The 20,986-nt window shown below is 42.5% G+C and overlaps 1 protein-coding gene across 3 annotated transcripts in view; it reads left to right on the top strand.

Annotated features, from left to right (window-relative positions):
- The window catches only part of LINGO2 (leucine rich repeat and Ig domain containing 2), an 809,277-nt gene that overhangs the window by 719,504 nt on the left and 68,787 nt on the right, over positions 1-20,986 (top strand). Inside the window, exon 1 of one of the 3 annotated variants that reach the window (XM_043514694.1) lies at positions 5,624-5,875. The exons of the other annotated variants lie outside the window; for them this stretch is intronic. The gene's annotated coding sequence lies outside the window, so the exon portion shown is untranslated. Of the gene's footprint in view, positions 1-5,623; positions 5,876-20,986 lie in introns of those variants that run through there. 3 annotated transcript variants of the gene reach the window in all.

The raw sequence follows: 20,986 nt of genomic DNA, 5'->3' as shown, positions 1-20,986 counted from the left end.
AGAACAATAGCTGCTGTGCATTTTTACCTTTTAACTGAAAACCATTTTGTTTTGTCATTTGTTGTTCTGAGTCAGACAAAAGGAAGGGATTGGAAAGTGTCGTATAAGTATCAGATGTGTTTATACCTCAAATTCTTAGGGTTTCAGCTGTACCGAGGCCAATTCCAGAACAAAGAACAGAAACTGCATCCACAGAGTCCATGAAGTCAATGATTATTCTCGTGATTTGTATTATTTGCTGGACATCATGTGTGCTCAGCACTGCTCGGAATATGCCAGAAATTATAGTCCCTGAGCCCATGTGTATAAAATGAGTAGCCCTGGATGAGATGTCTCAGATGTTTAAATATGAAGTGAATAATTATGTGGCAGGGTTCTAACCACCCATCTGGCGCCTCCTGCTGGCCATCCTGGGAATTAGTTCTCATTTTGCCAGAGCGCCCTCATCTAGTGGTGTTTCACCCATCATCACTCTTGCCTCCACCCCTATGACCCACGTCTCTCCCTGAACCGTGACTTCCTCTTCTGGACACAGCCCTCAGGCTTTGCCCCACTCGGTTCTCTCCCCCCTTCCAGGGGCCCTGAGAGTCCTCAGTCCACCCACTTGCAGCGGTGGCAAACTGCAGTCCATGCACTGGCCACTCCCCTTGGTGGCAAGTGGGGGGAGAAAGGGGAGGGGGACCAGACCCACTCCCTATTCCGGGTCACGGCCCAGGGACCCTATAGTCAGCAGCAGGGGACCTGGATGGGGTAAGGGGGTCGAGGCTAGGGCTGGCAGCCAGGGCCCCCCTGCAGCCCTACTTCCCATGCTAATGCGGTTCCCCCCACAGCAAGGTGAACTGGCGCACATGGGCTCCAGCCCCGCGGGCCAGATGAAATTAATCAACGATTCCCCACCCCTGAGATACAGTCTTAAAGCACTGCAGATGAGCAGCATGCCCTCTCTGCTAATTCTGCATGACAGTGTTCGATTGACTCCGCCCTCCAGCATGAAAAGCCTGGCCGTTGCATTGGCCTCAGATATAGGACTGGCTACACACCTTCACTCGGTGATTTAAACGTAGCTTTATCCTTTACGCAATATTGGCAGACTGAGACTATTGTTCAGCCAGACAGATTTAGAACCTGCTGCTGGAGGCCCTTGGTTTTCCCAAAGCTGGATCACTGTAATGCTTTATTTTCTAGAGTATGATCTCAAGGATGCAGATTATTCAGAATGCAGCATCTTGCATCCATTCCAGTGTATGGTTGTCTCAGCAGATCACTTCTATTTTCCAATCACGTTGTACACTTCCTTCCTGTACAGTTTCACATGGATTTCAAAACTCTTCATTTTATTTATAATGTGGCCCGGTATACTTGAGTGATCTTTTGCAATTAATTTACAGCCATTCCTTAACATCTGCATGCATTGGTTTCTCACATCACCCTGTTTATAACCTCATCACAACGGGAACCAAAACTTGGTGTAGCTCTTCCCCCGCATTCTCGCCCTCCAATTACAGAGTATTTGCCATTCAAAGTGCTCCGTGTCAACCCTTGAAAGTAGTTTACTTATTTTATTTACCTTTTTGATGGTTTAATATATTCCTGTCACAATTAGGATGGCCCAGGTGCCTTTGAAATCCTGGAATGTCCCTCATTTCAGGTCCTGTCCAAATGTCCCTGCTGGATTCTGATTTTTTTTTCTTCTTTGGGTTTTTGTAAATGAGCATGCGCGCACACAGCAGACTCCAGCAACCTGAAGGCACCATCAGCCAGCTGAGGCTGTGGAATTGACAGCAGGCTGACCAAGCTTGTATCTGTTCACATGCTGCCCTCCTGCCTTTCCACATCCTTCCAGCAAATAGACTGAGCAGTACCTCTGGAAAGAGGAGAATCTCCCAGCTTCTTAAGGGCCACTTCCATCTCTTGCTCTGGCTTACAGTGGTGGTAGGTAGCCTTCCTGGTTATAGTAAACTGCTCCAGAGATGCTCCTCGGCCTAGGGGGCTGCTGCAGGAGAGCAAAAGAAAGGCGCATGCATCCTTTTGAACACATACACGAGGCTGCCCAAATGCTCACAGATGTACCTTGTTGCTTCCCCACCATGTACTCTGCTGTCCCCTACTCCCTTTGGCACATGCTTGTCTCAAGGAGAGTTCCTCCCATGCCACCCAGGACAGAGCTGGCCAGAGTTTCAGAAAAGTGAGCAACCGCTGAAGTCAGAGGGAGCAGCAGGCGCTCCTGCACATGTAATTGTAGAGAACCCCTGTGAGAGACTCTTTAGTAACGAGCATCATGGACCAAGTCCTGTACTCTGTTATACCCTGGGAACCTCACAGCAGTCAGGGGGCTTGTACAGGTCTAAATTAAGATAGAATTTCTGCCTTTAGTGGCATTGCTGTGTAGCAGCTCCAGAAAAAAGAAGCCCAGTACATATCATAACCAAAGCCAAGCCCCATTAATCAGTTCCTCACAGCAAAGGTTCCTTGTAGAATCTCTTTAATGTTAGCTAGTAGCAGAAGAGGGGGGAAGCACACATTATTCCAAATTGCTGGGATCACAGAATAAGAATTAAAATAAAAACCAAGAGCTCTGGTGGAGTGTGGCTCCTATTAGTTTTCAGAGGAGCTGCTCAGACACAGCACTAGTAAGAGGGTGTGGGGACAAGAGGCAATTCTGTAATACAACGTGATGCCTCAGTGGAAGAAGAGTAAAGGAAGTTATGAGGCTAGTCACAATGAATAATGAAAAAAAATCATCAGAAATGACAGTATTAGCTTCCTCTCTCTTTTCCTGAGCTGTTTCCCAGCAGGTCATTTTACATTATTCTTAGGAATGGGCAGCAGAATTAATAGGGACAGACCTCATGCAATAAGGCGCAATAATGAGGAATTCTATAATTTTAGGAAGTCATCTGCAAGTTTAGTGATTTAAAAGAAAAAAGAAAAGAAAAAAGTTTAAAGGTCTTCATCGAAGTTATTCTGACATCTTAAATGTCTTGGGAATGGTAAATGGGGACCACGTTAACTAGCATGAATCGGTAGCATTAATTCATCCCTAGAAACTAAACCTATGCCCCTTCTGTGCGTGCTATTATAAGGTCTATGAGGTACTTAACATTCACAACTCCCAGAGACTTCAACAGAATTTATGCTGGCTTATTATCTCTCAGGATCAAACCCATAGGAAGGAAAGTTGGCCCTTAACTGAGAGTTAGGAGATCTGGATTCAGTTCCTGCCTCTCTCACAGACTTCCTGTATGAGTTTAGACAAGTGACTTCACTCTCTGTCCACCTCAGTTTCTTGTGTTGTAAAACAGGAACAGTAAAATTCCCTTCAGCACAGAAGTAGAGTGACATTCCACTCATTAATAATCAAATAGTTTTAAAGCATAAAGTTTGAGATTCTGTGATGAAAGGCACTAGAGAAATACAAATTACTGTTAATAATTTATAGTATTGCTATACAATGAGCCAGCCCAGTAGAATAAAAATCTGCAGTACTGATATTCTGTAACACATATAGAAAAAAGTATTGTATTTTTAGAAGAATTATGAGTAAAGGGTTACAAAATTGGAGCTGAAATTCATTTCAGAAGTAAGATCCAACAAGATTTCAGGGAATTCTTAATCAGAAACAGAGCTCCTAGTGCTGCCCATAGTTAGGGTTTTGGGAATAATGGGAACTGTCAAGTAACCTTGTTTTCAATTGCCAATAATTTTGCCAAACTTTAACCAATCGCCATGTCAGGTGTCTGCCTCATGCTGAACGTTTTTGGTGACTTGGGCTGACTGTGTGAGGATACTTAAATGAGGAGTCTGGAATAAGAGACGAATGAGATCAGATGAGGAGCCTGGAATTGGGGGGGGAGGAAGAGGGAGGGGAGGAGGATACCTGGGACTGAGAATTTGGGTGGGGATTCTCAGTCCCTGTACCGGTAGGGGGTTGGATGCAAGATTTGGGCTCAGCTGGATGGAGAATTGTTGCAAAATATGGGTATGGGTCCTGGTTTAATGGCATTTGGATACAAACTGTGGTTCAGACCCAGCTTTTTATAGGACTACAGTATGGGATTCTGCACATCCTTGTAGTGGAGAAAATACTACAGAAACTCACCTCAGCAGCATTTAACTTCAAAAAGGGGAACTATGCAAAAATGGGGATGCTAGTTGCATGAAAATTAACAGGAACAGTCACAAGAGTGAAATGCCTGCAAACTGCATGGAAACTAAACTATTCAGTGATTTGCTGAAAACAGAGACTGGGTCAGAGTTAGGACTAGAGCTCAGGAGTTCATGGGTCCCGATCCTGTGCACAGTATGCTTGCATATTGTATCCCAGGTTGTTGGAATATTACATCAGTCACAGATATCTTGCCCTTGCCCTGCTGTTATAAGATAGAGAGTGAAAGATATTTGCAAATGGGAGAATTGATGATGCATAGAACCATGAGGGAGGTATGTCAGTCTAATAGGAATATTCTTGTGGTACTAAAACAGAGACCCGAGTTTGAGAGGTGACAGTTTCTGTGTATCCAATACCCAGTGGCCAAACCTTGGAGAAAATAATGAAACTATGATTCATTTTCTTTTACAAAAGAAGACTGTTGCTGCTAAAGCTAAATGAATATGACAGGAGAACATGAATAGTCAATCTTGAGTCAGATTCTCACATCCCAAGAGACTGGCTTAAAAATCACACAATTTAAAAAATAGTAAATGTGGGGTGGGGGCAGGGCAGGGCTGGTATTTGACTTCTGAGTTTTGAGCCTTTAGGATTCCTATTTTCCAGCTTTTGTCCACAATCATCATTAAATTATTAAATGAAAACTGAGATTCTGGTATAATCACATGACTCCAGGAACTGGGGCTAAAGTCAAATATCATGAGACTTGTGATAAAAATCACACGGGGAACCTTATTAATACCCATGTGAGAACAGGAGAGGGAGTGTGGAGGAGGGAGTCCAGAGGAAGCAAAAATAAAACAGAGCTGCTGTATGTGATGTACTGAGTGCATTGCAGGAAGTACCAAGAAGTAACAACAACAATATAAGTATGTGTTGGGCACTGTGTGACACACACAGACTGAGTGTGTGCTGGCTGCTGGGGAAATATTTGAGAGAAGCTGTCCCCTGTCTGTCTCTTTAAGGCACTCACTGAAAACTCTCTTCCTGAACCATGTCCCCCTCCAAGTGGAGATGGGGTACAAGGGCAGGGGGAGAGACTCTGTGTGTGTGCGCACGTGCGAGAGCGATTATATGTGATGGCTGTTGAGGAAGTCTCTGAGCGACTGTATACTGTCTCTTTAAGGCACTAACTCACCAGAAGGCTTGTCTTGAGCCCTGTCCCCTCTCCCCTGCTGGTGCAGGGATTGGGAAGGGGAACACCCTGACATCAGCCTCCTCCTTTCTCCCCTCCCCCCCCCCCTCGGTTCTGCACAGCCAGCAGGAGGGTCCCGGTAGCAGCTGCAGGACTAACCTGGTTGCACCACTGCAAAGCAGCAGGGGGCAGGGGCACCTGAACACACACTGCTGGCTGGATGTGCGTGGCTCTGCTGATCAAGTGCACAGCACTTTAATCTCTCCTGGGTGCCCGCCCAACTGCGCAATTTAGAGGTAACACAGGTGGTTGCCTTACTCAGGCAACACGGCTACTGAGGTTTACCTGAGTAAAGCATGTGGAATCAGAGCCTAGCTTTATAAATATAAACATCTGCAGACATTGAAACCAACACTCAGGACATGCACTGCAAATAGGCTACCATCTGTCCTAAGCAACCACTCTAAAGTAGCCACGAAGATTTCCAATATAGTTTTGATTGACTTTTTGAAGAAAGTCCTTCCACTAAGCAGCTGATCTTTGCTGGTTTCTTTGGTGATTATCTGAGCCAGGTTTGTATCCACTGTTTGTCTTCTCTTTCTATTAAATTAAAATAAAAGTGGGGGAAAAGAATGAAATAAGTAAATCAAATTATCACCATGTATGCTCCTTCCTACTATGAAAATCCACAAAAAGCAATTGCAACTCAAAAAGTTGTGCCTGATTAGAAATTAAAATTTGTATATTTTTGATAAATTATAATGAGATTTGTTAAAGGCAGACTTTACTATAGTGGTGCAGATCTCTGAAGCTTAGCATGCGAAAATGATTTCAAAAGGAAGTGAAGTAATAACCAGCACTGATTCCGTTGTGCATTTTACTAGCACAGCTGTTTTATTTTTCTACTGATGCTATTAAGCAGGCAAAAAGCTGAGCTTTTTCCCAAAAATTCTCTTTTATGTTCTTTGATGAATTTCAGGAACTCCATTTAGACTATGCTTGTAAGGCTGTGATTCTTAGCAGATATGGAGCAGTCCGCAATTTTCCTATTGTGTCTGTCTTGTCAAGTCATTCAGTAAATGTATCCAGTGAGCTTAGCACAAAAGCGTCTATGTCCACACACGCTAGCACATTTTACATCCTTGCAGACCAATAACTGGTTTCATACATATGAGGAAGTGACTCCCTTATTAGGCAAGTTGAGTATTCCGTAATTTATTCCTCATGGTAAACATCAGCTTTAAATGCCCTCAAGATATACCCTGATGTCCTCTATGTGTAATGTTTGCGCAGTGGAGGAGATGCTTTGTGCTGGGACAGCCTGTGGGCTCCATCATTAGCCAAAACTCTGAGTTGCAGACTCAAGTACAGTATTCCCATTACTCCCCTTGAATATGCAAAAATCACATCAGGATAGAAAAAATGCTTGTTTCTGTAGAAACTTCCATGCTAGATTTCTCTTCCCCCCCCCCCTTTTTTTTCCTCCTTTTTTCCTCTGTGCTACTGAACCATGTAATTAGCTAACACAGCTTTATTGAAATGACAGGCAGCTATATTTCTTTAATTACTGCCATCTTCACAATTTTATTCAAAATAGTCCTCCATGTAATTACTGATACTTGTTAAGACAGAGGGGGGAAAAGAATGAGAGACATTATTTACTGAAGTAGGTTGTGAATGCAGAGAGGATATTATAGTCTCACGATTCTAAAGGGAGTCTGAAATGGAGAGTGTAACAAATAGATTAAAGATGTGAGGTTTCTGGAAGGCCTGGGACAGAATTAAAATAGATACAATATGGAATGTTTCATGAGAACTACAACAAACTGGTGCCAGGCAGCAAAGTGTCATAAAGTGGTAACAAAGGTATGTTTGGTCTCTAAGACTTTTTCAGGACATTTTCTCTATGCCTTTCCTAATGAAAAGGTGAATGAACCAGGCCCCCCTTTCATTAAAATCTATTCACATGATCTCTCTGTGACATATCACAGCAGGTTCTCATTGTGTGCCTGTGACTTTTTCATATGTTCTGTTTACTAAACACTTGGGTGGCAACTTGCCAATTTCTTCCAAGATGAGATTTCACTGGTGTGCAGATTGCTTCCTGCTGGATTGACAGAAAGAAAGGAAGAAACATGTACACTCTAATTTTGTTGCAAATTCAATTATCTTACTATTTGCAATAAAATGTTGGAATTTTATGTAGAGGTGTGCCTTACCTAGGAAGAATATTTATGCAGATCAACATTCTCCTGGCAATATCAGCTGATTTTTATCAGGCTTTTGATTAGGTAGATATGAGCAATTCTGTGAGTTTCACAGGAGTAAAGGAATCACATGTCTACTTGATCAGACAAGATATAAGTGTGGCTTTCTCTTTTTGACTTTCAGAATTTACTCCTTATGCAAGTTGATTAATCGTTATATGCTGGATAGCGAAGTTGGGGGAAGATCACTGATTTTTTTAAAATAAAAAATACACAATCTTTATGTAATCTAGAAATCTTTAAGTGTGGCTTTTTAAAAAGGAATACAATTAATACAGAAAATTAGCAATAGAGGAAGTTTCATGAGGCATGGACACCAGAAAGCCCAACTACATTTTTTCAACCAGTTTGTATTTGATTAAATTATCCATCTATCCTGATTCTTCCATTGACATCCATACCCATAGTATCTAAATAGATTTTTCCTTCCTAGTCCCAAAGGTCTTGAGTTCAAAAATTTTTGTTGCTGTCATGGTTCCTTCCCCACTCTGAACTCTAGGGTACAGATGTGGGGACCTGAAAACCTCCTAAGCTTACTTTTACCAGTTTAGGTTAAAACTTCCCCAAGGTACAAACTATTTTACCTTTTGCCCTTGGACTTTATCGCTGCCACCACCAAACATCTAACAAGTATATAATTGGGAAAGAGCACGTTTGGAAACGTCTTTCCCCCCCAAAATCCTCCCAACCCTTACACCCCCCTTTCCTGGGGAAGGCTTGATAAAAATCCTCACCAATTTGCATAGGTGAACACAGACCCAAACCCTTGGATCTTAAGAACAATGAAAAAGCAATCAGATTCTTAAAAAAAGAATTTTAATAGAAGAAAAAGTAAAAAGAATCACCTCTGTAAAATCAGGATGGTAAATACCTTACAGGGTAATCAGATTCAAAACATAGAGAATCCCTCTAGGCAAAACCTTAAGTTACAAAAAGACACAAAAACAGGAATCTACATTCCATTCAGCACAACTTATTTTCTCAGCCATTTAAAAGAATCAGAATCTAACACGTATCTAGCTAGATGACTTACTAAGTTCTAAGACTCCATTCCTGTTCTGTCCCCGGCAAAAGCATCACACAGACAGAGAGAGAGAGAGAGAGGCTTTGTTTCTCCCTCCCCCAGCTTTTGAAAGTATCTTGTCTCCTCATTGGTCATTTTGGTCAGGTGCCAGCGAGGTTATCCTAGCTTCTTAACCCTTTACAGGTGAAAGGGTTTTTCCTCTGGCCAGGAGGGATTTTAAAGGTGTTTACCGTTCCCTTTATATTTGACAGTTGCATATGGAAGTTTGGGACTGAACTTTTCAAGCATGTATCCTAGAATAGCAAAGGCTACAGAGGTTTCTATTTTAAATATCCTTAATGCCATGCAGCATGCTGATTGCAAAAGACTTTCTTCCTGTTTTTCTAATGCCAGCCATCCCCTAGGAGAAGGTTTATATTAGAGCTGGTTTTGAATGAAATAATTTTTCAACAGAAAATGCAGTTACCACAAAATCAAAATTTCCCACATGAAATTTCAATTTTGAAGTCATTTTTCTATTTTCTGTCAGGAAAATTGAAACAAAAGATTTCATTCTGAGGCGGTTGTACCTTAATTGAAACATTTGTTGAGCTGAACCAAAACATTTAATTTTGAATAAGTTTCACATTAAACATCATCTACCTAAGGTGCCACATTGACTCTTCGGAGTCGTAGTTTGGGTGTCTCATGACTCTGTTCTCCCTATACTCAGGGCTTCTTGACTGAATTACAAGACTTGCTCTGGTTGCCCATCTGACTGAGCTGCATGATGCTTCTTGAGGGACATATGATTTGAGGTGCATTATGGGAAATGTAGTCCATCCAGGACTCCAATCTATTGGGAAGAATGGGGCATGAATCATCTAAACTAAAACTCCATGAGGTACAGGGACACTTTAGGGACATGCACTTAAATATCAAATTGACCTGAAGTGAAATGTTTTGATTCAATTCAACAAACCATAACAACATATTAACATCTCCAAACTAAAATTTTTCAGACATTTTTGTTCCATGAAAACTTGTGACATTTTGACTTTTTTGTGTCTATTCATGATGAAAATCTATGTCTACCCATTGGAATTTGCCACAGGATAGAAAATTCCAATGAGTGATCATCTCTAGTTTATAGCCAAACGTCCCTTAGGTTTGGTCACACCACATTGATTATTTTTTGCAGTGTCATTTGCACCAAACAAAAACAAATATATGAAAGCCTTAAGAGTTGTCCAAGAGGGGAAGGATGGTCTTCTGGCTCAAGCAGACAGCCATGGGTAGGGCACAAGACTGGAACTCTGGAGCCTAGGTTCTAATTCTGGCTCCACCACTGATCTTCGGCAATTTTTCCCCTTCCACCATTTGTGTAACTTGCCTATTTAGAAAGCTAGATATTTGCTTCATGCTAGATATTTGTATAATAGGGCCCCAATCTCATCTGGGACCTTTAGTCACTACCTTATTTGTATTAAGGATTGGAGGGTAGGGGAGCCCTCAGGAGATCTGTTTTCTCTTTCCACCTATGCACATGCTTCTTGTGTGTATTTGAGCAAGTCATTTATCTGATCGTGCCTCACCTGTTTCTGTCCTGACAGTGGTGTTAGTTCATTCAAGTTTCTACACACTGAGATCCTTGCATAGAAGGTGTGTTAGAAGTGCAAAGCCATATATTATTAATTATATTTACCGTGAGGAAAGGGAAGTTTTTAGTGTTTGTTTACATGTAAAAAAATAAAGAAAATCCAGCTCCTTTTACAAATTAATATGGGGATTAAAAGTACTTCTCTCAGCAAGTAAGTGCAGGACACTTGCTAGCAACTTTTTAAGCATGTCTATCGTATGCATATTTTTTAAAAAATATATCCTTTAAAGCATCCAGGAGAATAAAATAATAGGCCTGTTTCTTATGTTTACGGAATACGCTAAACATTTATCTGTCAGATGCTTGTGTAGCTGCTCCATTTTAGTCAGAGAGCCCTCCACATACATCTGAAATTAGAATTAAGCCCTTTGCTTTCTCTCTAGGGAAAAAAAATAGTGTAAAGTGAATAGCCAGATGGGAGGAAAGGTGTCTGAGAATCTCAACAGCAGGTATATCTCTCCCACGAATGTCTACTTTGCTGGGCAATAAAGGGAGTACATTTAATGAGAGAATAAGCTTTCGTGAGCTACAGCTCACTTCATTGAATGCTGTATCTCACAAAAGCTTATGCTCAAATAAATTTGTTAGTCTCTAAGGTGCCACAAGTACTCCTTTTCTTTTTTGTGAATACAGACTAACACGGCTGCTACTCTGAAACCTGTCATTTAATGAAAGAAGTTATCCTATTTTTTCCCATACAAGCTTCATTAGCTTCCTGCATAGCTGTTCCTTGCCCTAAACAAGAAGGAACTTGCTTATTTATCAGGAAGACATTTTTGGAGTCTTTGGCCATTGATTTATTACACCTGGTGTGGCAGCAACACTTCCACACTCTCCATTCACTGTTGAGACCTCACCCTTCTAAATTTAAATGGACTGGTCCAAACAATAGCATCAATAATCTCCTTTCATTTGCCAGAGATTAAACTGCCCCATTTCTGGTTACCACTGATGCTGGAAAGCCAGTAAAAGGAGCATGTGTCCTTTCAAAAAGTTTTCCCAGTGTTCCTGTTTTAAATTTTAATCTTCTTAAATAATACATCTTAAGAATGATATATCTAAAATGCTGGAATATGTGCTACAGTAATTTTGTAGGGCCTAAAGCGGCTTTTGTACATTTGAGTCAACAAATTATTTCAAAATGGTTTCTGGAACCTAATGTTCCCCCAAAGAGCTTTTGTGCTGTACCTGATCCTGGGAGACTTGTGCTCCAGACAAAAGGAGACTGAAACTCAGTAATGTTCAGTATTATTAACTAAAGAGCAGATACAAAGGCAGGAATAACTACAAAACTAGTAAAGCCACTGTGAAATACATATGTACAGACTCTGCAAAAAGAAAGGGGTTTATAAAAGCAAGATTTAAATTATAACACATTATAACAGAAGGAAAAATGCTTTGTATAGAAAGGGAAAATAATTCAAGAACATCCTCATTAACCAAAATATGATCACGGGTCCTTATTATCTCTTAAGTAAATATGAAGTCTTACCAATTGTTTCTCACAAGAGTTTATGAGTGTCTTGCCCTGGAGATGTCCTGTATGTCCTTTCATAACCATTAGAGAATTTCCAGCATAGACACCTTAATCTTTCAGGCAGTCTCAAAAAGACATTTAGACTGAAACTCCAACCTCTCTCAGGCTATTAAGTATTCGCACCCTTCCCTACCCAGGTTTTGGAACAATTGAACACCTTATTGTTATAGCTTCCAGCTCAGTCTGAAACTTGAAAGTAATTAGACTCTAACTAAAAGATGCATGGAAATGTGCATTCTTGGGTTGCCTCAAAGAAGCTGCTTGGACTTCTGACTTTGGCTTCTGCAGAATTCAGCTAGAATACTCATACAGTACAATACTCAGATCTCATGTGTACCTCTGTGTAATGCTCCAGTTACGCATTTTGTAAGAATAATGTTGACTAAGCATGTGATCGGAATTTGATGTTAGAATTCAGTGGAGATTCATCCGTGCCTTGCAGAGTATAATGAAAAAGTGATATTTTTTTAAAGATCCTTACTTAAACTAAGAAATACACACCTGAGTAAATATTACTCTGTAGGGTGCTGCTAAGTATTGTAGCTGGCATCTTGCAAGAGTGTTCTTGCAACTTTTTTTGATCCATTAGCCCCTGGTGAAAAATCAAACCATAGGAGTGACCATTATTATATCAAGTATTGCCATCCCCTGAAAGATAAACATAATTTGGTTAAATGCCTCCTTGTATATACTTAAATGCTTCCTTCAGCTTTATTTTTCCCAGAAGATGATGGCATGAGGGGAGAGTTGGGAGAGCATCATCCATAGATGTACTGGGCCTTCATTTTTCTCTAACTCATTATTCTGGGGGCATTGATTGTATCACTTCATTAATCCTACTGTGAGTACTCTGAATTTTATTGAAGTAGTAGCCTAAAACCTTCCTATGTAGACTAACAAATGTTCACCGCATGGTACTGTTAAAAATAGAAGTAATGGGCAGTTTTATTCAGTGCAGGAAGTAGCCTGACAAAATATCATTGCTATTAATGACTAAAATCTTTGTAACAAAATGAAATGTTTATACAGTAAATAATAGGAAAAATAGATTTTTTTGTCTTGGAAGTCTAGGCTATCTTTTCTATTCCAGGGCTACAATACAAACCAATCCCTTCCATCTCCCATATAAAATAATTAATTATATTCATGGTGGAAAAGCAACTCTATAGCAGCAGTTGCTTGCATAACATGTAAATCCAGCTAGGGAGCTGGAGTAAATTCTGCTAACTTTTAATGAATCAGTCTGCTTTTATGATAATAAAGAAATTGGAAATTAGAGCTGAAGTGAAGTTCCAAAAAGGGTAACAGTTATCTTTCAATATTTGAAAAATTCTATAAAGGAAGGCTGCAAAATGGATTTTAAAAATGTTCCAAGATACAAAATAATTCATCTTATCTTATGCTGATTAACACACAAGCACTTCATGCTTTTTTAATCAAACCCCAATTAAATTTTTTTTTAAAAAAAACCTGTTACTAAGGGTATGTCTACACTACGAAATTAGGTCGAATTTGTAGAAGTCGGTTTTGTAGAAAGCGATTTTATACAGTCGATTGTCTGTGTCCCCACATAAATGCTCTAAGTGCATTTAGTCGGTGGAGTGCATCCACAATACTGAGGCAACCGTCGACTTCCAGAGTGTTGCACTGTGGATAGCTATCCCACAGTTCCCGCAGTCTCTGTTGCCCATTTGAATTCTTGATAGAAATCCCAATGCCTGATGGGGCAAAAACATTGTCGTGGGTGGTTCTGGGTACATATCGTCAGGCCCCCCCTTCCCTTCCTCCCTCCGTGAAAGCAACAGCAGACAATCGTTTTGCGCCTTTTTTCCTGGGTTACCCGTGCAGGCGCCATACCACAGCAAGTATGGAGCCCGCTCAGCTCACCATCACCGTATGTCTCCTGGGTGCTGGCAGACGTGGTACTGCATTGCTACATAGCAGCAGCTCATTGCCTTTTGGCAGCAGACAGTGCAGTATGACTGGTAGCCATCATCGCCGTACTCCAGGGTGCTCGGTGAGGTCGATCGGGGCACCTGGGCAGACATGGGAATTTCATCTCATGGTGATTCAGTCCTGCCAGCAGTCGTACTGCACCATCTTCTAATGAGCAGCCAGGAGACGATGATGACTAGCAGTCATACTGCACCATCTTCTGCCAAGCACCCAGGCGATGATGATGGCTAGCAGTCATACTGCACCATCTGCTGCCAGCAAGATGTATAAAGATAGATGAAGTGGCTCAAAACAAGAAATAGACCAGATTTGTTTTGTATTCATTTTCTCCCCCCCCCCAACTCCATGAAATCAATGGCCTACTAAACCCAGGGTTTTGAGTTCTATCCTTCAGGGGGCCATTCTGTTTCTCCTTGATGCAAAGCCACTCCCTTTGTTGATTTTAATTCCCTGTAAGTCAACCCTGGAAGCCATGTTGTCAGTCGCCCCTCCCTCTATCAGAGCAATGGCAGACAATCGTTTCACGCCTTTTTTCAGTGCAGACACCATAGCACTGGGAACATGGAGCCCGCTCAGATCACCGTGGCAATTATGAGCACGATAAACACCACGTGTATTATCCAGCAGGATATGCAGAACCATAACCTGCAAGAAAAGCCGAAACCAGGCGAGGAGGAGGTGACTGCAGCGCGGTGACGAGAATGATGAGGACATGGACATAGACTTCTCACAAAGTACGGGCCTCTGCAATGTGCACATCATGGTGTCAATTGGGCAGGTTCATGGCGTGGAATGCCGATTCTGGGCCCGTGAAACGAGCACAGACTGGTGGGACCGTATAGTGTTGCAGGTCTGGGACGATTCCCAGTGGCTGCGAAACTTTCGCATGCATAAGGGCACTTTCATGGAACTTTGTGACTTGCTTTCCCCTGCCCTGAAGCACAAGAATACCAAGATGAGAGCAGCCCTCACAGTTGAAAAGTGAGTTGCAATTGCCCTGTGGGAGCTTGCAATGCCAGACAGCTACCAGTCAGTCGGGAATCAATTTGGAGTGGGTAAATCTACTGTGCGGGCTGCTGTGATCCACGTAGCCAATGCAATCACTGAGCTGCTGCTATCAAGGGTAGTGATTCTGAGAAATGTGCAGGTCACAGTGGATTGCTTTACTGCAATGGGATTCCCTAACTGTGGTGGGGTGATAGACAGAACCCATATCCCTATCTTGGGACCGGACCAACTTGGCAGCCAGTATATAAACCATAAGGGGTACTTTTCAATGGTGCTGCAAGTGCTGGTGGATCACAAGGGACATTTCACCAACATCAGTGTGGGATGGCCGGGAAAGGTATATGACGTTCACATCTTCAGGTACTCTGGTCTGTTTCAACAGCTGCAGCAAGGGTCTTTCTTTCCAGACCACAAACTAAGAGTTGGGGATGTTGAAGTGCCTATAGTTATCCTTGGGGACCAAGCCTACCCCTTAATGCCATGGCTCATGAAGCCATACATAGGCAGCCTGGAAAGTAGTCAGGAGCTGTTCAACTATAGACTGAGCAAGTGCAGAATGTTGGTAGAATGTGCATTTGGGCATCGAAAAGTGTGCTGGCGCAGTTTACTGAGTCATTTAGACCTCAGTGAAACCAATATTCCCATTGTTATTACTGCTTGCTGTGCACTCCACAATATCCATGAGAGTAAGGGGGAGACATTTATGGCAGGGTGGGAGGTTGAGGCAAATCACCTGGCTGCTGATTACGCGCAGCCAGACACCAGGGCGGTTAGAAGAGCACAGGAGGGCGCAGTGCACATCAGAGAAGCTTTGAAAACCAGTTTCAGGAATGGCCAGGCTACGGTGTGAAAGTTCTGTTTGTTTCTCCTTGATGGAAACCCCCCCAAGGTTCACTCTACTTTCCTGTAAGCTAAGCACCCTCCTCTCTCCACTTCGATCACCACTTGCAGAGGCAATAAAGTCATTGTTGTTTCACATTCATGCATTCTTTATTTATTCATCACACAAATAGGGGGATAACTGCCAAGGTAGCCCGAGAGGGGTGGTGGAGGAGGGAAGGACAAGGCAACATAGCACTTTAAAACTTATTGAATGCCAGCCTTCTGTTGCTTGGGCAGTCCTCTGGAGTGGAGTGGCTGGGCGGCCGGAGGCCCCCCCACCACATTCTTGGGCATCTGGGTGAGGAGGCTATGGAACTTGGGGAGGAGGGCAGTTGGTTACACAGGGGCTGTAGCGGCGGTCTGTGCTCCAGCTGCCTTTCCTGCAGCTCAACATACGCTGGAGCATATGAGTTTGATCCTCCAGCAGCCTGAGCATTCCTGCCTTCTTTCAGCAAGTTGACGCCACCTACCATCTTCAGACCGCCACCTCTCCTCGTTGTCATATTGTGTTTTCCTGCACTCTGAGATTGTCTGCCTCCACGTATTTTGCTGTACTCTGCCAGTGTGGGAGGACAGCATGAGGACAGAGAACATTTCATCACAAGTGCATTTTTTCGCTTTCTAATCTTCACTAGCCTCTGGGAAGGAGAAACATATGCAGCTGGTGGAGGAAAAAAAGAGTGGTAGTTAAAAAGACATTTTATAGAACAATGGGTACACTCTTTCATGGTAAACCTTGCTGTGAACATTACGTAGCACATGTGCTTTCATTACAAGGTCGCATTTTGCCTCTTTTTGAGGGTATGCCAGTTTGGTGTGAGAGATCACTCACGCAGGGTCGGGCAACAGAATTTGCCTTGCAGGCAGCCATGGTAAGCCACAGTCTTTTGGCTTCTTTAACCTTCATAACATGGGAATGGTTTCAAACAGCAGCACCCTCATTTCCTACATGAAGTAGCCATTGGGTTGGCCATTTAAAATGGGTTGGCAATTTAAGAGGCGGGGCTGCGGTTTCTGAGTTCACATGCAGCAGAAACCCAACTAACCCCCACCACCACACACACACACAATTCTCTGGGATGATGGCTTCACCTCTCCCCCCATCACATGGCTAACAGCGGGGAAGATTTCTGTTCAGCCACAGGCAAACAGCCCAGCAGGACCAGGGACCTCTGAATGTCTGCTTACTAAAACCAACTATTTCAACCAGGTGACCATGAATGATATTACTGTCCTGATGGTAACACAGAGAGATAAAGAACAGATGTTTTTTGAATGCCAGCAAACACCGGGACCATACGCTGCAACGATTTGTTCTGCAATGATTCCCGACTACGTGCTACTCGCCTGGCGTGGTAAAATGTCCTACCATGGAAGACGAAATAAGGCTGCCCTCCCCAGAAACCTTTTGCAAAGGCTTTCAGAGTATATCCAGGAGAGCTTTATGGAGATGTCCCTGGAGGATTTTTGCTCCATCCCCAGACACATTACAGACTTTTCCAGTAGCTGTACTGGTCACAAATGCCAGGACAAATTAATCATTAAACACGCTTGCTTTTAAACTGTGTATAATATTTACAAAGGTACACTCACCAGAGGTCCCTTCTCTGCCTTCAGGGTCTGGGAGCCCACCTTGAGTGGGTTTGGGGGGTACTGGCTCCAGGTCCAGGGTGATAAACAGATCCTGGCTGTTGGGGAAACTGGTTTCTCTGCTTTCTTGCTGTGAGCTATTTACAACCTCCTCATCATCAGCATCTTCCTCGCCCCCAAAACTCACTTCCGGGTTGCCTCCCGTTCCTTGGACTGAGTCAAAGCACAGGGTTGGGGTAGTGGTGGCTGCACCCCCTAGAATGGCATGCAGCTCATCATAGAAGTGGCATGTCTGGGGCTCTGAACTGGAGCAGCCCTTTGCCTCTCTGGTGTTTTAGTAGGCTTGCCTGAGCTCCTTAATTTTCATGTGGCACTGCTGCGGGTCCCTGTTATAGCCTCTGTCCTTCATACCATTGGAGATTTTCTCAAATATTTTGGCATTTTGTCTTTTCGACCAGAGTTCTGCCAGCATGGATTCGTCTCCCCATACAGCGATCAGATCCCATACCTCCCATTCGGTCCATGCTGGAGCTCTTCGGTGATTCTGGGACTGCATGGTCTCCTGTGTTGATGGGCTCTGCATGGTGACCTGTGCAGGTGAGCTCGCCACGCTGGCCAAACAGGAAATGAGATTCAGAAGTTTGCGAGCCTTTTCCTGTATACCTGGCCAGTGCATCTGAGTTGAGAGTGCTGTCCAGAGCGGTCACAACTGAGCACTCTGGGATAGCTCCCGGAGGCCAATACCGTCTCATTGCGTCCACAGTACCTGGCAAGGCCGATTTCAGCATTAATCCCCTCATCGGGGATGGAGTAAAGAAATCAAGCTGGTTCCTTGTTCTCCAGTTCTTTCTCCAGACTAGTTTTAAATGTCTCCAGAGGGATAGGGAGTGTGACTAGAAATGGCTTGACTGCTCCAATCACATTCAAACATAGAGGAAGTTTGGAATCTGTATTCAAACTTTACAGATGAACCCAACTCCTCATGTGAGCACACCTGAGCTTTGGGGGAATTCAGATTGAGACAAGATCTTTACAGTTTCAGACTAGAAATCAAAGACCTTCATCACAATCTGAAAAAAAAAATATTTGGCAAACGCGTTATTATCTTTAAAACACCTTCTTAGAAGAGCCACTGGTAAAACACTTGTCTCAAGACTCAGCTTACACAACAATTTATCCTACAAACTTTGTACACGCAAGATGTGCAGATTTTAGGATTAAGTCTTTGTATCTGCAGAATATACATCCTCAACACATAATTCTTCATCTATAATCGTGTCTTACTTTTATTAAAGTGAAAATATAAGGTAGATGGGACAGTGGCCCTTTTGGGGTACCCTACTCTGTCAACAGAACTTGATGGTCCTCACCTACTCACTACACCTAACACACTGTTCATGTAAAATATAATTGGTAAACTAATAATTCACTGATCATTAATATTCTTGTGTGATGTATGCACAGAGTGTGTATAGAAAGTTTTGAATATGTACTAGAATTATATTCTTAAAATGTGTTTGGCAAGCAATGCATAAGCACAGTATGCCTTAGACAAAGGAATATGGATTTAGCAGCATATAAGCAGTAAACGAACTAACAAGGTGGAGAGATTGCAGGAAACAGAACAAGTTGCATTTTAGCAAACACCAGTAGGGGAAGAAAGAGCATGGAGGGTCCTTCACCACCAGACTCCATGTGGCCTTCTTGACAGCTTGAATAAACTTCACTTTGAGAGGTAATCTTCAGATGAATCCAAGACAAGGGAGCTGAACCTCAAGTGATAAGCAATTAAATCAACTGATTGTATACAATATTACTATATTATAATAGTGTACAGAGTGCAGTTTTTTCTAAAAGCTGATGACACTGGTGATTAATGTCATTCTGATATATAAATTTTAACACTATATGAGGAAATATGGATACTTAATCATACCATGCTTGTAAGCCTGTGACCAAACGGAGAAACAGGTTCCCTCCCAGACAGGAGAGAAGGCAGCAGTCTCCTATGTAAATTAAGCAAGGTAGAATCAAAGCAAACGACACCCCATTTACATACTGGGGGATGAGAAGCCCACAGGACGGGAGTAACGGCATGAGGCCATCCAACCTCTTGAAACACGGTATTTGAACTTTGAAAGATATAAGCAAGAACAGAAGCCGTCTTTGGCATCCATCATTACACAGACTCAAGAGGCCAGAACTCTTGCAAGTGAGAATGATGGACCCAAGGAGAGGTTGAAGTCTCTGAAAACTGAATATAGGTTAGAAAACTGCTTAGATTAAGTTCACTTAGATTAAGTACACTTTTAGATATGTTTTCACTTGTATTTGCTTGTAACCATTTCTAAATTTGTTCCCTTTACTTGGCATCACTTAACCTATGTCCTATTTTTAATAAATTTGTTTTATTTTTTGCTATAAACCAACTCAGTGCTGTGTTTGCAAGGAAGGGTATATTTACCCCAGTTAAGTTAGTAAGCTGTGATGTGCTTTTGTCTCTTTAAGAAAACAAACAACCCTTATTATTTCCCTGAGCTGTTCAGGAGAGGGCTGGACACCTCAGGATGCACAGTTTTGAGAAAATTTGTGACTGGGAGTGTACTGGGGTCACCTTGATGGTTGTAATCAGGGCTGGTAGAAGCCATAGTGGGCCTGTGGGGCTGCTGGGGTCAGAGCTGCTGAACCAAGGCTCTCTAGCACACAGACTCCTCAGGGTGTGACCTGCTTGCTTGTAGGCTGGCTATGATCATGCCAGACTAGGAGCTACAGCAGCAAGGGATGATAAAGTACTCAGGGTTGCAGGGCAAGTGGTAATGCAACTCCTCACTGATCTGGATTGCGCCCCAAATACCATGACAGTGGGATTTTCAAAAAATGCTCAGCATTGCCCTGACTGTTCTATCACTGAAGCAAATAATAAAACTCCTTGTCTTCATTTGGAGCAGAGTTAGGCCGATGCGTTTGAAAACCCCACCTTTAGAATATGATAGGATGGGATTGCACAGACAAAGTGAGTAGAGATAAACAATACTGAAAAGAGAGCTATCACACTGTCCAGATAACAGGTATCTCTTCTGTTAAAGAACACTTTAAGGACCACAATTTAATCCACTCTACTGTTCAGCAATGAAATTCCAAAGTATTCAGTGTGTCAGGGGAGTTAATGTCTACAGCCATGAAGCTGAAAGTGAGTGCACTTTCTTTCTTTGCAGTATGAATGGCTCAAAGTGAGGACACAGTGCAAGAACAGATTGAATTTAGAATCTTTTCCCAGGTGGGCTAAATCACTTCACAAAATGTGGCCTCATTTTCCTAAGCTGCCATTACAGGATATGGCTCAGCATTGCTGAATCAACAGAATAATATGGAGTATAGGTATAAATAGCTTTTATTTGCTCAACATAAAATAAATATTTGGATTTAGTGAGTCTGTAATGGCAAGTCTGTCTCCTCCCCTGTTGAAATCTATTTATTAATTAATGTTCTAGCCAGAGTTTCAAGACTTACTCTGCAGTGGCTTAAAAGCTTTGGAAGTACTGGCTAAAGAAATAAATAAATAAAACAAAGAGGCACCGTTTGTTTCCCCACATGGTCAGCTCGGGAGCAAAAACCCACTTGCCACTTACCTTACATTAGGCCCCTTTGGATTATTCCTTGGATCAAATTTCAAGAAACACATTGATTTTTATGGTAGAAAACACAGGTTCAAAGGCCACATCTTAAATAAGTCCTGTAAGCTCCCTTAATGCTTCTCCAACCTGGGCTACCCAAATCTCT

This window comes from Dermochelys coriacea, chromosome 5 (genome assembly GCF_009764565.3).
Source record: "Dermochelys coriacea isolate rDerCor1 chromosome 5, rDerCor1.pri.v4, whole genome shotgun sequence".
Classification (NCBI taxonomy): domain Eukaryota; kingdom Metazoa; phylum Chordata; order Testudines; family Dermochelyidae; genus Dermochelys; species Dermochelys coriacea.
The sequence above is the reverse complement of the archived record's forward strand: the minus strand, read 5'-3'. Positions and strand labels throughout refer to the sequence as shown.